General features: G+C 40.9%; 1 protein-coding gene across 3 annotated transcripts in view; it reads right to left on the bottom strand.

Annotated features, from left to right (window-relative positions):
* satb2 (SATB homeobox 2) overlaps positions 1 to 4184 on the bottom strand; it is a 53686-nt gene extending 49502 nt beyond the window's left edge. The window contains exon 1 of one of the 3 annotated variants that reach the window (XM_038721356.1): positions 3312 to 4184. The gene's annotated coding sequence lies outside the window, so the exon portion shown is untranslated. The remainder of the gene's footprint in view (positions 1 to 3311) is intronic. The other 2 variants (XM_038721354.1, XM_038721355.1) reach the window with 2 other exon arrangements.
* Between the last annotated feature and the right edge of the window lie 8035 nt (positions 4185 to 12219).

Raw genomic sequence — 12219 nt, forward strand, 5'->3', positions numbered from 1 at the left:
ACACACACAAACACACACTCAAAGAGGGAAATAACCACGGTGAGAGGGCGGCGAAGGCCTTCTGGCAAACATGTTTGGCTCTCTCGTAAACATCTCATTTGATAATACGGGATGAAGAGTTAACAGCGAGCATTTATAGCCTCGCCCTTCCAGCTAGAGGATGCACACGCATGCATAAACACACTCACACACACAGACAGACACTAAGCCGCACAAACCACAGCCAGTGCGCTACACAGACTCTCTGCTTTAACACTTCCAGGGACCACACACTGACTCAGAATACAGCCACACACAGCAAGGACAAATAAGAGTGTGAAGAGCAAACACACGTGCATGTATACAGTACACACAACAGCCTTATGACATGTAGTTCAGTGCAGTGATACAACTTCTGTGATGAGGTGTTATATTGTCCACCCCTGTACAAATACACATGCACACATGAGTGGCATGTCAGACATTTAGAGGGCCGATGCAGCTCAAACAAAAATGGTCACATGTTAACAATGTCCACACACACACACACACACACACACACACACATATACACACCCCGATGCCAAACCCGTCCACCACAGCTCCCACAAGGCCTCACCAGAGTGGGAGTAACTGTGGGGAGTTCAGGTCTCAGCTTTCACGTGCCCGAGGTTTCTCACTTACATTAAAATACAGGAATTTACCATCAACAATCAGCCCGTGATCTGACGATGAAATGTGCACTAGAGAGAGACTATAGTGATCTGAGAGTGACGCCCACAGCCGGAGAGAGGAGCATCATTAGTGCCCACAGAGCTTCTCCACTATCTAATCTGCAGTTTAATAGCACAGACACACCCATATTACATGGAACAGATGGGTTCAGGCATACAGAGGGTAAGAACGGAGAGGGAGACTTACTTATAGGCTATTGAAGTTGGGTGGGGGGTTAAAAGTTAGATTATTAATTTCCTGCTCTAAATTAATTGTTCCAGCCTGTTATTCTTGATTGTCAGAAAGTAACAATAAATGGGAAATAATTTTTATTTCAGCTACTGGAGAAACTAGAGGCTCAAAAAAGGCTTTTTTTTGTATGCATGCAGTTGCAGACCATAAATAATTTGCTCATCAGCATCAGTGTCTTCCATCCTCTCCTCAACACTTGGCTGCAGAATGAAAAAAGCCTCAAAGATTTGCGTGCACACACATATTAAACCTCAGTGACAGCCAAAGAAAATATGACTTTCCTATTGTTTCTGATACTTTTTATACATGAACCCTCCTCCCCTTTTCACATCCCGACAGAGTCTGCGCGGCCCGTCAACTTTTTTTTTTAACATCTGAGCAAACTTTAAACTGACAGACAGGCCACAAACATGGAGCGGCTGCAGAAAATTTCCCATCACACCGACTGAAACGAATTCGTTTTTCCTCGCGGTTGGCTCAAAAAAATGCCTGTATTTATTTTTTTTAACTCATGTAATTTTTTTTTAATAATGTTTTTTTAAAGATGCTCTAGCCTAATGGATGAAAAGAAAATGGCTGCGTGCAATGTAATCACGGTGCTGTCATTGTTTTTAAATTCATTATCAGGCCTATTTTAATTAAATTAATACTATTAATACGTGTAAAAAAATGCTTTTTCTGCTCTAAATATTAATCTGAAACCAGATTATCATAATTCTCAATCCACACTTTGCCTGCTCAGGTGAGAAATCTTCCCACCAAAACAAGGAAAAGTGAAGTTTGACGTTTCCGTGAAGCTGGCCTTTCACACGTGTTTCATTTACTAGGAGAAAAATACTGCAAACATAAACGCTGTTTGGATTCCTGGTGGTTTGGAAAAGAAGAGTCAGCCTGCTGTTTCTTTTAAAGGTCAGAGAGGACGGAAGGCTCCAGTCTGAGGCTGAACGTAGACTGCTGTCAGTGTGGAAGGCCCTGCTTTCATGCAGAGAGAAAGATGCATTTAAAAATCAGAAGCGTCACCTTGTTCATGAAACCTTTTGTCTGACCTGTGACTTTTATCCAAATTGCGCAATTAATAAAAAAAATGCATTTGAGGGTTTGGGTTTGAATTCTTGTGTGTTTAGTGCGGAACAAACTATTGCTCTTGACACGGCGGTCTGCAGACGGACTGTTTCTCATAAACGCATTTGGCTTCAGTTTCTTCAAAGCGAAGGCCTTTTAAAACGTCTGCACAGTGACCGATCAGACCCAAGCTGTGATCTCTGCGTATTTCTGAATGTCTTTTCAGCCACTCTGAAGACGTCTTTGCTCGAGGTTGCCGGGTGTTTACTGTCCCGTGTGTTGCAGAGGTTAAAAGGCGCTTGTAGCTGCAGAAAACTTCGACACCTCTCTGCTCCCTCGGTATGTTTTATTCATCACGGTGTCCTCCTTTACAGGTGAATTTGCAGTTTGAGTAAAACGGATGCTTTTTTTTAAGCTCTGCACGTGTTAAACAGTAACATCAGCAACACCTCTCAGTAATCGGGCCATTAATTATTGTTTTTAAAGTTAAAATGTCACAAGATGTTTTCTTATCCGTGTTTTAATCTACACACACACACACACACACACACACACACACACACACACACACACAGGCCTACACACATATAACTTGAAGTGATAAAGTTTTGGAATAAATTATTGTAAACGTGTGCGAGAAATCAGAGCACTGCCTGCCGAGGCTCCAAAATAGCCTTTTAAAAAGGAGCAAAATCTAACTTTAAATATTTAATAGCCTACAGATTGTTAGAGTTATCTAATAACTTTGTATGTGATTTTATTAACTTCGCTTGTTTTATACTCAAAATACTTTAAATACAACTAGCCTAATATTTCGTAAAGAATAACAGTAAAGGACATGTATTTTACATCAAGACACACCAAAGTGCCAAGAAGCTGAAATAAATATGCCTCAATTTGTAAAAACGCTAGCAATTAGGCCAAATTAAGTATTATTATTAAAAAAACGACGACTAATTTAGAAAATAATAATTATTGGTATAATAATATTAAAATAGATGGTTAGATATTATTAAACGAATATGCTACAATAAACGAATAATAACAATGATGATCATTTATAGTTAGTTGCAATAACTAAAGGGACAGTGACATTGATCCAAAGTAAAAGTTTGCTATTATTATTGGATCCATTTTGTAATAATTGATCCTTTATATTTACTGCATTATACTTTACAGGCAGTTTGGTGCACAGACGAGCATGCAGTCTTCAGCACAGAACTTCAGTGTGTGTGTGTGTGTGTGTGTGTGTGTGTGTGTGTGTGTGTGTGTGTGTGTGTGTGTGAGAGAGAGAGACTACTCACTGTTTACGGCGTGTCTGTAGCGCTGCTGGCCGCTGAGGAGGCTCTGTCCATTGATCAGGAGTATTGAATCCAGGGCTGGGCTGTGGTTCGGCTCCTGGATACACGGGGGTTCACGTTGGTATTGTTCTGAATCTGGACTCGACGTCGGAGCCGGACCGGAGATCCACAAAGACAAAAAAAAGTTAGTTAGCCTACTGGTGGCGTTGTTTGAGGTGTGGGAGGGATGTTGGGTGGGATGACAGCGCGCAAAGCAGCGGAGTGAGTGGAGATGTGGATGGACGCAGGACGTGGACTGAAGATGCTCGTCTGTGGGGATGTAGTGGCGGAGAGGGAGACTTGGTGTAAGGTTAGTGGTCTGTCCCGAAGCCACGGACTATGTAGTGGGTCCCGAGCGCCCAAACAAACTTGATATTTTAGATGCAGTCTCCACTTTTCCCCCTTCCTTCCTTCCTTTGTAGGTCTGTCCGCCTTTTAGCTCAAAACGCGTCTCTGTGACAAAGGTCTGCCCTCCTCTGAACTCATGGCTTCATCCTCGGAAGAGAGAAAAAAAAAAGCGCAAATAAAACGCGACACAGCTCGTGAACAAAACACTCGTGAACGGAAACAAAACAACCCGGGAAGCAAAGACAAAACACGTACCGGACCTAAAAGCAAACACCCGGTGAGTCTGAGTTTCAGTAATAGCGGGATTTATCGGCGCAAAGGACCGGTTTCTGATCAGAGTGTGTCACTTTCAATCTTTCCTGTGCCAACGGGCGCACTGACTGATAGAGGGAGGAGAGAAGGGAGGAGAGACAAAGAGAGAGGGAAGGGAGGGAGTAGAGGGGGCGTCAAACAAAACTAATCTGACCCATGAAAGCATTTTGTGGGCCGGATCTATACATAACATGATACAGAAGTGTTCACCAAAACGCATCCAGACCAGGAGGAGAGGGGGGGGGGGGGGGGGGGGGGCGTCCTCGACCATAGACTACATTCTCCTATCAGATGTTTAAATGCCTGTTTTGACTTTAAGTTACCTCCCTTCCACATTAACAGTTGCGTAATACTTTTCTAAATCATATCTCACTTACATCTCCTTCTCGGGGCTTCCTATCAGAGACCTTGACATTAAAGAAAGAGAGAAGCGCTCCGTTGTGGCTTCTCTGCGACTGTAATATTTCTGCTTCACGCAGCAGTAACTTATCGTGCTGCTATCAGCGCTGCAGGTTCCCTCTAATACTTTCACACATGTCAGTAACATCCCGCTGATAATCCGTCCGAGCTGAAGTCCATGCACTGATACATGTTAATAAGTAGCCTAATAATAAGTAAAAGCCTCTCTCTCTCGTTAGCAGATGCACGGGGTCAATACAGCAGCAGTGTGCAGTGTTGTGGGACCCCTGTTATTGATAAACCTGTGCAAACTCTTCCTGCTTCGTGTCAGACAGCAACGGAGCTGTGCGCGTGTGCCGTGAGCGCGCACAGCTGACCAGACCATGAACTGACCAGGTCATAGTTTGTGTGTTGCTTAAAACGCAGCTCTTTGCACCAGAGCGCGCGCGTTGTCTGTGGCGCGCGGTCCTCCCTGTGTCCTGCATTTTACTGAACATCCAGTGTGAAGCTGCTGGTTCAAGAGTTCAAACTGAAAATACAGAGAAATCCTCTTTCTCTATTTATAAAACGTGCTCGTGTTCCGGCTGAGTGTCAGGTGTGTGGAGCTAATGCAGACACCTTATTTCCCAAATCAGCAATACTGACAATTAATTAATTAAATTACATGGAATATATTATATATCACCTACATACCTAGGCCTATATAGCTGGTGTGTCTATATAGGCCACCAACAAATTGAATGTTTTCTGAATGCAAAACAACATTTTATTCTACAAATATCAGTTTCATAAAGCCATGCAGGAAAGTTAAAATGTGTGTTTTTTAAAGTGTAGAAAATGCAGGTGTGAATGAGATCTTTTTGTGATAAGTGGTGATTTACATCATTACTTATTTAAACCACACAAGTGAATGTAAATGTATTTTGGGAGAAATAAGACCAGAAACTATCATAATTAACTCTTTCGTAAATATTTGATGTTGTTCAAATCATTCCAAAGTATTTTTGTGCAGCTCAATTCCTGTTTCTGAGTTCCTTCTTTTCTCAGTTGAGCTTCCGAGGCTCAGATTTGTATGTACCACTGTATATACGGCCTCACGGTAAACTGCAACAAGGGAGCCTTTCATACACACTTTAACAAGAGCATGCGTAACCGAATTGAGCAACACAAGTGAAGCCACAGGTTTGCAACATCTGCAACACTGACTGTGCGTAAAATGCGTCCAAGCCTGTTGGCAGCAGAGTTTTCATGGAGCGATGTGTTGAGAGGAACCGCGGCGGGCAGCAGTGAGAAGGAGTACCCTTTCCTCCTGGCCTCTGGTTGTTCAAACCGTGAATAGTGTGGCGGGGTCCACTAAAAAGAGCGCGCGAGAGCAGTCGTGCGCGTAGCTTTCCAGGAAAGAGGCTCAAGCTGCGATTCATAGCTGCACAGGCCTTCTTTTTGGGGGTTTGTCCTCTTGGTCAACAGCAGGTAGCGTTGTGAATATTCTGTGAGAATTAAATGACTGAAAATCACCGTAAAACAAACTTTTACAGATACACGAGCTGCCTGAAGTCACCACGACAGAAAGCTCTTTAGTTTTAATTAGAACCGGATCTGCTTTGGAGAGAGAAACGAGTCTTTATGAAGTCTAACTCTTTACCACTTTACATTTACAGTCACATTTAAGGCATTAGTCTCGCGCACTACATCAGGAGCATCATCACCATCAGCACACAGTCACTATAAAACACTCACCTTTTTTTAATGAAGCCTGGCTATCAGCGTCAGGACACCTGGCAGCTCTTCTGCTCCACAGATGCAAAGTGAGAATTAACTGGAAACAGACGGTGGCTGAGAGCCAGTCCGCTCCTCGCTGCTCATTCGTCAATATTATTAAATATGATAATGACGGTGATGATGATGTCGATGCGCACTGGTGAGACTGTGCAACAGGAATAAATACAGGCCTAATGACGGTGAGATGGCGAACTGTGTGTGTGTGTGTGTGTGTGTGTGTGTGTGTGTGTGTGTGTGTGTGTGTGTGTGTGTGTGTGTGTGTGTGTGTGATAGAGAGGAATAGGCCTATGTGAAAGTAACTTATTAAACTGTTTCTGAAAGCTAAAATATCAACATTAACAATGGCTTTGATTTTATCTTGCAGATTGTGGCGAGGCTTCTTGCTGAATTCTTGCAGTTATTTTAATTTCATCGTAAAGGGCTCATTAGAGGTTGGAAATAAGAGCGTTAAAATCCATTTAAAGCTTTACTTCTCACCATACAGGCTGTTAAACCCAAAGTGTCTGCGGTTTTTGGATAAGGCGATATTAAGCTCCACACTGTTCCATTTCGGTCGCTCTTTATCATATGACATGCAGCATTTGTAGTATTTTTATATGTATAATGGGCAGTTATCTTTAAATTAATTTGATGGTTGGAAACTTGATACACCTCTTGTCACTCCTGCCGGATTCACATAAATATTTTCTTTGGTTGTTGCTTCACAAGGTACTTTAAATTTGGAGTATCATGCATGTAGTTCATTTTAAATTAATTTCTGCTGAAAATTTTGGATTCAATATTTAATCCCTGCAGTTAAAATGATGAACCTTTGCATGCACAAAATCCAACAACAAAAATACCAGGGGGTGAAAAAGTAAATTACAGACTCAAAGTCATGATTTTCTTTCTCTACAATTTATCTCATATCAGGGGAAAAGACATAATGGTGCCTTATTTTGTCAACTTATATTCAGTGTTTACGAACAGCAGTGAAGCGGGGACCATGAACATTACGGGACTGTATTTATTCAAAGAAATGTTCTGTTAACTAACTGCATCGTGTGCATCTCATCTCATCACTCGGCTGCAGCAGGCGCAATGAATTATTGAAGCCCGGCAGGGAATCGTTTGCCTGCAGAGCTCCTCCGCTGCATCACTTACCAACTCCTTCTCTTTATCTATTTTCCATTTCTTGGGGAACTGGGAATCTAGGAACGAGCCCAAACAAGCGTAAAAAAGACTCCACAATGTCGTGAAGTACAATGAAATATTGATCTCGGAATAACCCCGATGGAAAACAAAGTCAGAGGACCTGTGTGAATAATTGAGAAGCTTGTGTAGAACATGATAGTGATTGGAGAGTAATGTGGGGCAGCTACAATTATTGACAACTCATTTATCGCACAGGTAAGTGTGTGTGTGTGTGTGTGTGTGTGTGTCGTGACCTACCTACCTACCATCCAGCCTTTAAAAACTACCAAAAAAAAAGCAGCATAAAGAAAAGAATAACACGCTTTTATTTATTTCACATCCAAGGAGCAGATCCATTTATATAAAGTGACCCTGTGATTTTAAGCAGAGCACAAAACTCATTTAAAATTCAAGAAGTCAGCAGAATAATTTAGAGAAGAATGCATCTGGCTTGGATCAAGCAAAAATGAAACATTAACAAATAACCATAGTTAGTCCTATGGCCTTGAATTTACATTATGGAAGCCTACAGGCATCACACACACTTACATCAACTACATTTACTTTAAGCTTAAACTTGATCTACTTTTATCTCTGGTTAAATCTCAGTCTTCATTTTAAAGGAACAGAATGACACAAATGTGCTTTTCTGAAGTGTTTTGCTGTTCATCTTTTGATGCTCACAACTTTTACCCCGCTTTTTATTTGCCACTGCAGGTTATATGTGTCTGTCTTTGTCAGCTGGAAGCGGTGATTTTTTCAGACGTCTGCTTGTCACCTTTGTTAAGTGAGTGTAGGGACAGAGAAAACCATAAGCATCATTTGTGCAAACAGCGCAGCTGTGTGGTGAAGAGGAAAAGACAGAAACAACAGAGAAAACTGGAAGAAAAAACACACCACCAGCCACCAAACGCTATTCATTTAAAGCCACATTAAATGACATTTCTACATCTAAGGCTCTGCAGATTGAGAAATACTTTTATCTTCTCTATTGGTATAATATTCACAAATAGGTTTACTCTCATTAACCAGATGTAAGACTTGAGATGTAGAGAGTGCATCGAGGTTGCAGCCTGTTAACCTGCTGAAAACGTTATTATTACACATTAATACAAATATCAGGACATCTTTAAAATATTTCTACCGGTTGTTCTTCGTAAGAAAGCAGAAACATTTGAAGAGAACTGTTATAATGTTGTACTAATATGCTGAAAAATGCTCTCAGAGCTGCCCTGACTGACTGACAGTAAGCTGAGAGTAGATCAGACATTTCTTAATTATAATTCTTAATAAATTCAAATGTCCTTCTGTTTCAGATGCGAACGCGAACGCAAAAAATGGATTTTCTTCCCTTCTCACATCGCCATTTCTCTCCACAGAGCGCAGAATCACATGCATGGCTGGTCTGTTGGGACTGGTGGCGGGAGAAATCCCCTCAGATGATGGGTGAGACAAGTCGTGTCAAAAACAAACAAATAAATAAACAAATAAAAGAGGCCTTCAAGAGCAAGATATTAAGTCAAGTCACTCATGGACAAAAAACTTGAACTGGAGAGTAGACCTGGGGATTCAGGTTCAGGCGTGAAGCAGAAAATAACAAATAGAATAAAAAATGAAACATTGTGATAATATTGTATTGTTGAATTAATAACAATCATTAAACACAGTAAATCCGATTGAAATAGCTCCATATTTAGGCTACTACTATTACCAATAATAATAATAAAGATTCGAAATTAACCTGCAGATTAACAAAGAACTTTGTTAATTGTACCCACATTATTATTATTATTATTATTATTATTATTATTATTATTATTATTATTATTATTATTATTATTTATGTTGTTCTGTTATGACTGAGGCAAATGTTTTTATTTTATTTGGTGCAGTTTCCGGCGGAATGAGCGGGCCGTGGTCAGGATCACCTCTAATTGAAAACGAAAGTAACGAACACGTAACGAACAATAGACTTCTGACAAAAACCAGACAATTAAACAAAAAACCTGAGCGAGGATAAACTCAGAGCTTTTACAGAACACATATTTCAAATTTTTTTTTGTTGTTGTTGTTGATTGGAGCGAATCAAGGAAGAATAAGATGTAAAGTTTTTAGGCTGTGAACTTGTTTTTCTTGCTGTATTTCGTTTCTATCCGTTAATACGCAGATTTAAGGGGCCAAATATATGATATATTATTTCGCCTCTGCAGAGCTCTAATATCCCCCTGTTGGATTAAAGAGTTACTGATGGGCCAAATCGGCCCAAATGGCTTGTTTTTAAAGGATGTATCTCGTTTCCGTCGAGGATTAATTTGTCTTTTAAGGCACTTTCAACCCTTTTCCAAATTGCTTCCATACAGAGGTCACGACTCACGGCTCCATTAGTGCTCCTTTACACCGTTTTTACTGCGCTAACTCTGAGAAGCTGAAGAGACTGGAAACTTAAACCAATTTGCAATTTATAATTTATTACGTTTATTACTAATAATTACCTCTATAAATAATAATAATAATAATAATAATAATAATAATATTTAGTAGTGGCCTTAGAATCGTTGTTTTAATGTATAATGTTTTAATAGGCAATAATCATTATAGACTATTCAGAGTAGATATTGAGAAAATCAGTATTCTGATTCTTTAATTGAAATATTTCAGTACATATTTAAGATTGTAGAATCCATCAAGTCATCAAAGTTTCATGTGTGCAAATGTTGACCTGACATTTTAAAAATATTTACATTTTTATTAATAAGATACTAATAAAAAGTCTAATAGTTGTAACTAATGGCTTTTTCAAATATTAAGCATGTATTGATGGATTTACAAACATTTCAGAACTGCATTTTTGTAGACAGGATGAACACTGGCCAAAACTGATTTTTCACAACTTTCAAACCCCACGTGTTCTTATTAGAGGTTTATAACTGATCTATAAATGATGCATTAACCATGAATGAAGCCAAGTAAAGATTATAAAACAGTGCCTTATTAGAAAGTGGTAACATTGCTGTTAAACAAGGATTAACTGGATATTAGTTACTTAAAAAGGTTGATTCAAGGTGTTTTTCTTTTCCTTTTTAGATGCACAAACGTAAAGAACATCAAACCAAAAGCACTTAATAGACTCGTCAGTAACAGACTGACCTTAAGAGTCTGAAACAAACTGCAGGAGTTTTATTTTTGGAGACAGAAGTAGTCACAAGTTTCTTATGCCTATCTCAGCTTCTCAATGTCTGGGGCCTTTGAGCTCCGATATGCAACGCAGAGGATTGTTTTCCTTTTGGTAAAAGCCGTGGCCCTCGCTGGCGGCCCCCAGAGCCCCTTTTCCTCCCAATAAGTTCTTACCTGAAACCCAAATCCGTCCCGCTTAACGAGGAGGGAGCGACTTGGACAGAGAAATGCAGTTGTGAGCGTCAGCACTCTGCACTATGTCATTGGGCGCAAGTATTTGACAGTTGGAATTATCTGTAAATACTTCATTAAACTGTGTATGAGTTTCCCTCTTGTGCCTCATGGTCCACTTCTGGTAAGATTTACAAATGATAACATAAACACTTATGGGGGAAAAAAGAAAAAGAAATTCAATTCTCATTTGAAAAGAATTGCAGAGGGGAGGGAAAAGGGGGGGGGGATTTGATTGGGGCCCATGAGCAACAAAACAGTGGAGGTCTCTGTAATGAGGTTTGGAAAGTGTGTTCAGTGTTTTAGGGGCCAGGGTTTACTTGACCTGCCAGAGGGATTGTCTTCCAAATGGACAGCGTGCCAGAAGCGGAGCTGAGCTGTCCCGGCATTCACTACCAACTATGTTATATTAAATCTATTAAGAAATGAGGACATCTGAGTTTCTCAAAGTGCCCCAGACAAATGGGGTCCACTCATGAAAAAGGTGAGCCTGATTCATCCTGCAACTTGCCCTTAATATTCAGCCTGCCAGAGAAATAATGATATTCTTTCTCTGCCAGTCAAGTGTTTGTACTGCGAACGTTTTCCTTGATGGATACTCTTTTCTCTCCTAAAAATACATCCTCTAAACGAAGCCCTCCAGCAGGCTAACAGACAGCCCAGTCTTCAGACCGGTGCACACAGAGCTTGCCAGTGAAATAAAATGCTTTCTGGCTTTAAAATCATATATATTAGGCTACACTCACACTGACACACACACACACAAAGTCACTTCAAATTCAACTCCGTTCCACTTCAAGTGGTCACCTTCCTCTGAGGCTGACACAATCACGATGGCAAGCACATTCACTCCCCATGTCAAGCTGTCTGTCCTAATAACCGGGCAGCCAGCCTCTTATACCCAAGAGCCTTGTGTCAAACGCTGGCTGATGTTTGGAGGAAACGGAAACTGATACGGTTTAAAAGTGTCCACAGTGGTGGAGGAGGTAGGAGGTGGACAGAGGAGGGAATGAAACAAAAAAAAAAGAGGGGGACAGAGGGGGGAGGAAAGAGATTTTATATTTTCATATAGTGGGGTCGCAGGTGGAGCTGTAGATGCTGTTGTCAGCTGAAGCAAGAACAATACAAGAGCTCCACATGATTGAATCTGAGGCCTACAAACGCGTACAACACCCCCCCCCCCCTCAAAATACACACACACATACAGAGCGCCTACCACGAAGCTTGCTGGTCCCCAAAGGTTCCTGGAAACGTGTCGTCCACGTCGGCGTCATAGATTTCCCAAACATCTCGCCTCCAACCTTCACCACTAAGACGAGCAAACTGCCCTGTGGGTAAACAAGGGTGCAGGGATGGTGGATGGTTTCACTTTGCAGGTCCCCCCCTGGGTGGGCGGAGCTGAGGCTTCAAAGTAAATGTCAATCATTTACTGTCAGACACCAATGAGGAAGCTTTT

This window comes from Micropterus salmoides, unplaced genomic scaffold (assembly GCF_014851395.1).
Source record: "Micropterus salmoides isolate LMB-PRFRI ecotype aquatic unplaced genomic scaffold, ASM1485139v1 Ms_hic_scaffold_15, whole genome shotgun sequence".
NCBI classification, from domain to species: domain Eukaryota; kingdom Metazoa; phylum Chordata; class Actinopteri; order Centrarchiformes; family Centrarchidae; genus Micropterus; species Micropterus salmoides.